Source organism: Anomaloglossus baeobatrachus, chromosome 2 (genome assembly GCF_048569485.1).
Source record: "Anomaloglossus baeobatrachus isolate aAnoBae1 chromosome 2, aAnoBae1.hap1, whole genome shotgun sequence".
NCBI classification, from domain to species: domain Eukaryota; kingdom Metazoa; phylum Chordata; class Amphibia; order Anura; family Aromobatidae; genus Anomaloglossus; species Anomaloglossus baeobatrachus.
In genome coordinates this window covers 176,467,564-176,475,315 of record NC_134354.1, presented here as the reverse complement: position 1 = coordinate 176,475,315, position 7,752 = coordinate 176,467,564, and the positions used below count along the sequence as shown (strand labels likewise).

The 7,752-nt window shown below is 43.6% G+C and overlaps 1 long non-coding RNA gene across 1 annotated transcript; it reads right to left on the bottom strand.

Moving 5' to 3' along the window:
* Positions 1 to 6,182: 6,182 nt before the first annotated feature.
* On the bottom strand, positions 6,183 to 6,710 carry LOC142288232 (uncharacterized). The gene is made up of 3 exons (XR_012749057.1): positions 6,591 to 6,710; positions 6,398 to 6,489; positions 6,183 to 6,245 (listed from the first exon to the last, which is right to left on the bottom strand). It is a non-coding gene; the product is annotated as an uncharacterized LOC142288232 (long non-coding RNA).
* Between the last annotated feature and the right edge of the window lie 1,042 nt (positions 6,711 to 7,752).

The window sequence follows — 7,752 nt, the reverse complement described above, 5'->3', positions numbered from 1 at the left end:
CTTGCTTCTAGCCAGCAGTGGACTCTCTGCTCTCATCTCTATGATGAGTTCCACCCGCAGGTCCTATAAGCTCCACTGCACAGTGCACAGCGTCACAGGTCCTTAAGCCGACGAGAAGCAATAGATATCGCTGGATGTGGTGAGTGTGTGTGTGCGATCTGATGTGCGATCTGATGTGCGATCTGATGTGCGATCTGATGTGCGATCTGATGTGCGATCTGATGTGCGATCTGATGTGTTTGTTCCACCGCAGGTTCTTGATGCTTCCACTGCTCCCAGTCGGCGTCTGGTAAGTATGATTGCGGGGTCTTCTGTATTCTCTTTTTTGGGGGTGTCTGCTTTCTATAATAAAGTGTCCTGCAGGATTCTTTACATTTTTTGGCTGCATGGACACTTCTACTAGGGCTTATTTTCGGGAAAACACTGTATATATTTTATGTACAGATGTATAGATTTTATGGACACGACAATACCAAATATATTTGTTATAGTGTCGGTGCAGGTGCTCTCTGACATCTCATCCAAGGAGCCGGACATCAGCGCCCGCAGCCATTGTGCGCACTGACACTGACTGCGATCATCTGGTGTCATTGTGCAGCGTTCGCTCTGGGCATCAATCAAGTATCTAGGGCATCAGCAATCAAGGGCATCAATCCGGTAAGGTACCGGATTTTTTTTATGCAAATATGAGGGCGTGATGGTGCCCCAAGGCTTAGATCCCTCCATGGGTGCACGATGCTCCCTCATTTGCATACAAAATAACAATTATTTCTTAATTTAATATTAAGCCACACTGTCTAATATGATATAAATAGGCGCTAGGAGCCCTATATAAATGTTTAGGCAGGTTAATTGACATTTTGGTGGTGAAAGACTCTCTTTAAAGGGAATCTGGCCCCATAATTTCTGCTGCAGCCTGATGTAGGGGCAAAGACCCTGATTCCTGTGCTGTATCCCATACTGGCTGCTTTCTGTAGGATTGATAAAATCACAGTTTTATCTGCTGCAAATCCAACAGTTTTCTGAATGCTTATCTTTGTGTATCTCCCTCTCCGCCACCACTGATTAGCAGGTTTCTGTGTGCACTGTGCATAGGCAGAAAACTACCAATTAGTGGTGGAGGCGGGGTTATACAGAGCTCATGAATATGGAGGATTACATGGCAGTAGGTTTACTAGTCCTCTAATGATTATCTCCAGCTGATAAAACTGGGATTTTATTAAAACTACAGGAGGCAGCCCAGTAATAGACACCACTGGAATCAGGGTCTCTCCTCCTACATTATGCTGCTCTTAGATTTCAGGGTCTAGGTGTGCACTATGGTTTGTTTTTGTTATATTAATGTGTGACATTTTGTATGATTTTACCAGCACTCATTGACATTGGAGACACGTGGCAGCTACTGATGATGTCTTCCCTGAGGAGACCACGGACCTGGAGAATAAAGCCTTGTTACAAGGACTGGAGGGCAAATACCTCACCACTGTTTCCAATGCCAGGAGGCTATTAACACCAATTCCGGCAAGAGGAGGCAAAGACATTTGTCAGGTGACCATACCATAGGAATTCATCCCCTACTAAATTTATCAACAAAACAAAACAATCACTGATCTTGGGGAGACCAGCCAGAGAAAACATCACCAGCAGCCAGCGAGGGCGCTAAACACAGTAAAATCCTAGGTACATTGCCCCCTGGGAAATATGCAAATCAAAAAAGTCTGTGGAGCCTCTGTTAGGAGTCTCAACACAGAAACCAGCCAGATATCCCTCCGGGAAGGGCCCAGCCAAGGGGTGACTCTTTTTAGGAGACCTCCATAACCACCATATTAAGTGGCCCTTTTAGTCAATATCCATCTTTTTAACAAGTTTAAAGATATGACAAGGGAAATACAAAGGCCAGGTATCCATCCAGGTATCCTTAATATGGTGGTTATGGTGGTCTCCTAAAAAGAGTCACCCCTTGGCTGGGCCCTTCCCGGAGGGATATCTGGCTGGTTTCTGTGTTGAGACTCCTAACAGAGGCTCCACAGACTTTTTTGATTTGCCTACTAAATTTATGGCAGGAAATTAGGACATGAACCCGACACCAAGAAATGGGCAAAGTGAAGAACCATAGACAAATAGATTACCAGGGAAAATTAGTGTAGCGGATGAGACACATCACACTTCCCTCTGACATTGGAGGTGTCCAGCAGTGCCATCAGCTCAGGACCGGCAGCAGATTTATTCCCTTCCAGTTTGTATTTTGCGTCTCCATTATGAAGAGTGTAATAGATATTGATATTGTAGGTAAATGATAAGGTCTTTGTTGTCCATGAATGTGGCCCCTGTGTGATCACAAATACAGTGAAACCTCGCTTAACGAGTAACCCAGTTAACGAGAATTTCGCTTAACAAGCAAAGCTTTCTGTAAATTTGTAACTTTGTTTACGAGAAAGCTTTGTTGTACGAGCAAAATCCTCACCGCACACACTTCCGGTTCCGTACATCCACCGCGCTCTGACCCGCTCTTGCAGTCTACACAAACACACACAAGAACGCACAAAACACACACACACGCACGCACATACAGTATTATGCTCACCTTACCTTCCGTTCCTTCGCCGGTCTCCTGGGTCTTTTAGTTCGCCGTCTCATCGCGACGAGGGAGGAATCCTTGCGGCGAACTACAAGACCTGGAGTATGTATGTGTACCTTCCGTTCCATCGCCGGCCTCCTGGGTCCTGTAGTTCGCCGCTCCAGGATGTGTATCGGCAAGCATGGCGACGAGGCAGGAACTTCGGCTGTCAGACGCTACTCAAAAGGCAGCGCGCTGACCAATCAGAGGCAAGCGGCTCCTGCCTTTGATGTCAGCGCTCTGGGTGCGGAAGTTCCGCCCTCGTCGTGATGGTAACCCGATACACAGCTCGTACTAGCGAACAGCAAGTCCCAGGAGACCGGCGATGGAACAGAAGGTAAGGTGAGCATAACATGTGCGTGTGCGTGCGTGCTTGTGTGTTTGTGCGTGCTTGTGTGTTTCTGTGTGTTTCTGCGTGTGTGGAATGACACAATAGGGGACCAGGATGGGACATTTAACAAATTGTGGAACGAATTGTCTGCATTGCAATAATTTACTATGGGAAATCTTGCTCTGCTGAACGAATAACTTGGTTAACAAGCACAGTCCCAGAACGGATTGTTCTCATTAACCAAGGTTCCACTGTACTATAATATACAATGCGCTGCTCCTCTTTTCCAGAAATCCTGAATTGGTTCCTCTGTACAAATGGGTTTTCCCATCTCATTACGTGACTGTATATCACAGGAATCTGCTGTCACTGGGATTATTGGGGACAAAGCTTGTTTTTCCTATGGATCCTGAATATCTTTGGTCCCTTCAGTGTTTTCCTTGCACAGGAGTGTATGTGTCTCCCACTATACAGGGACCTGCATCCACCACAATTAGTGATGAGCGGGCACTGCCATGCTCGGGTGCTCGGTGCTTGTAATCAGCAGTCAGATTCTCGGGTGCTCAACTCGTCTACAAGTATAATAGAAGTCAATGGGGAACTCAAGCAATTTTCTGGAAAATCTTCTGGAAAAATCCTCGAGTTCCTCATTGACTTCCATCATACTCGGTGCTCGGATCATTTCAACTCACCTGCTCATTACGAGCCCCCGAGCATGGCAGTGAAATTGGGATATAGTTACTGACCCCCTAGTCGAGCTGCGTCCTCAGATATAAATTTTCTGAATACAGAGAATTATTGGATATTGATCTTCTTATATCTTTCAGGACGGGGCCAATTTCCATTTTCGTGTTTTTGTTTTTTCCTCCTCTTCTTCCCAGAGACATAAAAGGGACTCGTAATGTTTTCATTTTTTGGTCACTGAACCCGTTGATGGTTTCTTTTTTTGCAAGGCCACATCTTTATTGATGCCATTTCAGGATAGATATGATGTTGTGATTGATTGTAACAACATTTCATGTAGTATGGCACCGAGCAAAAAATACATCATTTTGGAATTTTTTAAATTTTTTTTAATCTTTTTGCTGTATTAGTCCCTTAGAGGACTTGAACCTTTTCTGATCACTAGTGCTATATACAGCCATAACACACTATTGCTCTATGTAGTAAAAATCTTTTTCTACTTTGAAGCTTGGCCACAGGCAGGGCTTCAAGGGAGCTTCATAATGAAAAGTACGGAGGTCTTTAACAAACCCCCAGCTGTCATAAGAATCCATCAGCATCCCGCGATCATGTCTCAGGTGTGCTGATGGTCTCCTATATTGACGTGCCCCCATGCTGGCGTGCTGTTAATGGCGCTGTCACAGTTTCACAGCGGCATTAACAGGTTGATAATCAGGGGCAGCACTTCACACCACCTGCGGTTGTTGGGAGCAGGTCCTGTCTGTAACACACAGCCGTCACTTCCCTGGTATGCGGTGAGCTCACCCCATCAGCCCGCTCCATGAACCCGCTACTGACTTAAACATCGAATGTCAGTAAGGGGTTAATGGTAAATTCTCATGTGACTTTGTACTTATAGAACATAAATGTAATACTAATGTGAGACCAGAAAACCCAAGAAACACAACAAAGAGCAGAGGACAGAGACTGAATGGAAATAAAGCAGCAGACAAAGATATAGGGGTGAAAATCAGAGAATTTTATTAATGGGGGGAGGCGGGGGGGCAGGTAATTTTGATAAATGTCAAGGATATATTAGATCCAATGACTTCAGTTGATTCAGGGGAACGGGAAAAACTCATTCCTAACTCCACTGAGGAAAGTCAGACTAGTTCCCTGGATTAACTATTAAACACATTTTATTAATCCAGAGGAAGGCGAAAAAACCTCATTGAGCCATCGGCCAATTCAGCTTCAGTTGAGGAAAAATTCCTTCCCGACTCCACGCATGACAGTCAGACTAGTCCCTGAATCAATCACTAAATAATTGTATTATTGATTCGGGAGGTGGATGAATGGTGGGGGCAGAGGTGTTGATCCAGAGGAAGGAGAGAAAAAACCCTTTTATGACTTCTGCCAATTTGTCCTGATATAAGGGGAAAAACAATCCTTCCTGGATCAAGTGCCCAGACGGATACTCACCTCATCCTCACCGCATGAAGTGTAGAGGTGGAAACCTGGCTCCATGGCAACGTGGTGGTCTTCATCCTGGAGTTGCTGGTCCTGGGTAGAATCCGTTCTTCACAGCCAAAAGGATCCATGTCTTGAAGAGATGTTGAGGTCGGGCCAGAGGTCAGAGGATTCAGAGCCAAGAGACACAGGTGGAAATATGATGTTATTCACGGCACTGAATCAGCAGAGAGGGTCGTTGTCCGGAGCAAGCCAAAGTCAGGCACACAAGCAGCGGGCGGAGGAGGCACAGGGTTCTGGGCAGGTGGCTCGGGTTCATCCTACTGTGTCCAGCTTGGTGGAAAGATGACTAGTCGGACACAGGGTGAAGAGGTGGTTTATCTTCCGGCCAATCCAGATGGTTCACTCCAGAACATGCTGCAAGAGAAAGAAATGTACAGAGATATAATAACAGCAGTTCCTGGTAATATTTTCACATTTCTAATTGTGGTTATCATCAAAGCATGTAAATACTAAAACCTTTTTGTAATAAGCCTTTACTTACAAAGAAAAGTTCAAAAGGGGGCCGTGCTCTCCTCTGTTCCAGTTCCTCCCAGCAGATGGTCTCGAAAAATGGGTGGTCTCTGATGTTCCCTGACATTCCCAGGCGCGTCCCTGGATCCTTCCGTAGCAGCTTCTTTATTAGATGTTTCACGTCTACGTCTAGCCATGTTGAAAATTTTGGCTTCTCGGTGGTAATTGACTTGTAGACGTCTTGCTTCTGGGGGCCGTTGTTAAATGGGGATTGTCCAGTTGACATTTTGGACACCACTATCCCCAGGCTCCACCAGTCTACTGCTGCAGTGTAGGATTTCTCCAGGAGCACTTCTGGGGCCATGTAGCGGAAAGTTCCCGTCCGTCCATAGATCTTTTTGGACGCGGTCAGTCCGTCTTTTGCCAACCCAAGATCTATAATTCGGGCGTGACCATCTTTATCCAGCATGATGTTGGCTGGTTTGATGTCTCTGCAAAGAAAAAAGAAAATGTATTACTTTGTCTATATAACCACAGGACACATCTGAAAGGTGATACAAGAGAATAGTAAAAAAATGCATCTCTTACCGATGGGCGATGCCATGGCCGTGGAGGAACTGGAGGCCACAGATTAACTCTGCTGTGATAAACCTGATGAGAGAATAGACTGTTTAGTATCAATGACATGAAATCATCCTGAGGATATAACTTATTACAATCTCTAATATACCCTATTGACGGCCACTGTCCGAATGTTTCCATATTTCCCCGTATTTAGCAATTTGTCATTGTTAGATACTCACCGTGTGATCTCGATGTTCAGTTTGCCGCTCTTTTTAATCAGTGACTCAAGGCTGCCACCGGACAAATACTCCATGATGAAATAGGCCTGGCTCTGGAAATAAAGCACAATATATAGATATTATCACTAGCTGCATGTAATACATATATGTCATGGTAAAGAAAGATGTCTGGAGCCCGGAGACCCCTCTGTACCTGAGACTCCAAAGCGGCATCTAGATGACTCACGAATGGGCAGTCTCTGGCCGCCCGGAGTATGCGCCTCTCTCGCCGTAGGGCTTTGGCATTGTCCTGTTTGTCAATGATCTTAATGGCCTTGTAGATGTTTTGGCCACGGACTGATGCCAGCACCACCTGAGGAAACACAGGGAAAAAAGCCATTAAAGAGGTCACTTTTTTTTTGCCATTTTTTTTTCCTCCCCTTCTTCCAAGAGGTATAACTTTTTATTTCTCCTTTGACATAGCCGTATGAGGAATTGTTTTTGCTGGATAATTTACATTTTTAATGACATCGTCCATTTTACTATAAATTGTACTGAAAAAAAAGAGAAATAAATTCTGAAATGAGATAAAATTTGTGTATAAAAAAATAAAATAAAATATTCTGCCTTTGATTTTTTTGAAGGATTTGTTTTTACTGTGTTTGTTGTATGGATGGAACCTAATTCTCCAGGTCAATATAATAACGGCAAAACCTAATGCGTGGATTTTTAAAAAAATGTTTACATTTTTTATTTTATCTAGATGTATATGTATATATATTTTATTTTTTTATTATTAGTATTATTATTTTCATTTTTTCCTCCCCTTCTTCCAAGAGCCATAACTTTTTCATGTTTCTCTCTATCTTGCCATACGTGGTTTATTTTTTGCGGGACGAGTTGTACTTTTGAATGAAAGCATTAGTTTTACCATATAGTCTACTGGAAAATGGGGGGAAAAAATTCCAAGTGCGGTGAGGTTGCAAAAAAAGTTTAATTGCAGAATTGTTTTTGGGGTGTTTTATTCTCCACATTCACTATATGGTAAAACTGAGGTGTCTGTATGATGCCTCATGTCGGTACGAGTTCGTAGATACCAAACATTTATACTTTTTAATTTTATCTAAGTGGTGAAAAAAAATTCAGAAGTTTGTCCAAAAAAAGAATAGTGATTTTTGTCGCCATTTCCCGAGACCTGTAGCCTTCTCATTTTTTATCAGATGTTCCTTTTTGCATTTTAAAGACATGTTGCGGCCACCAAAAATCGTAATTGTGGAGTTTGGCTTTTTTTCTCGCCACTCCTTGTACCAATCAGATTCATCATTGATTGTATTTTATTTGTTTAATAGATCAGGCATTTCTGAATATGGCGGCAC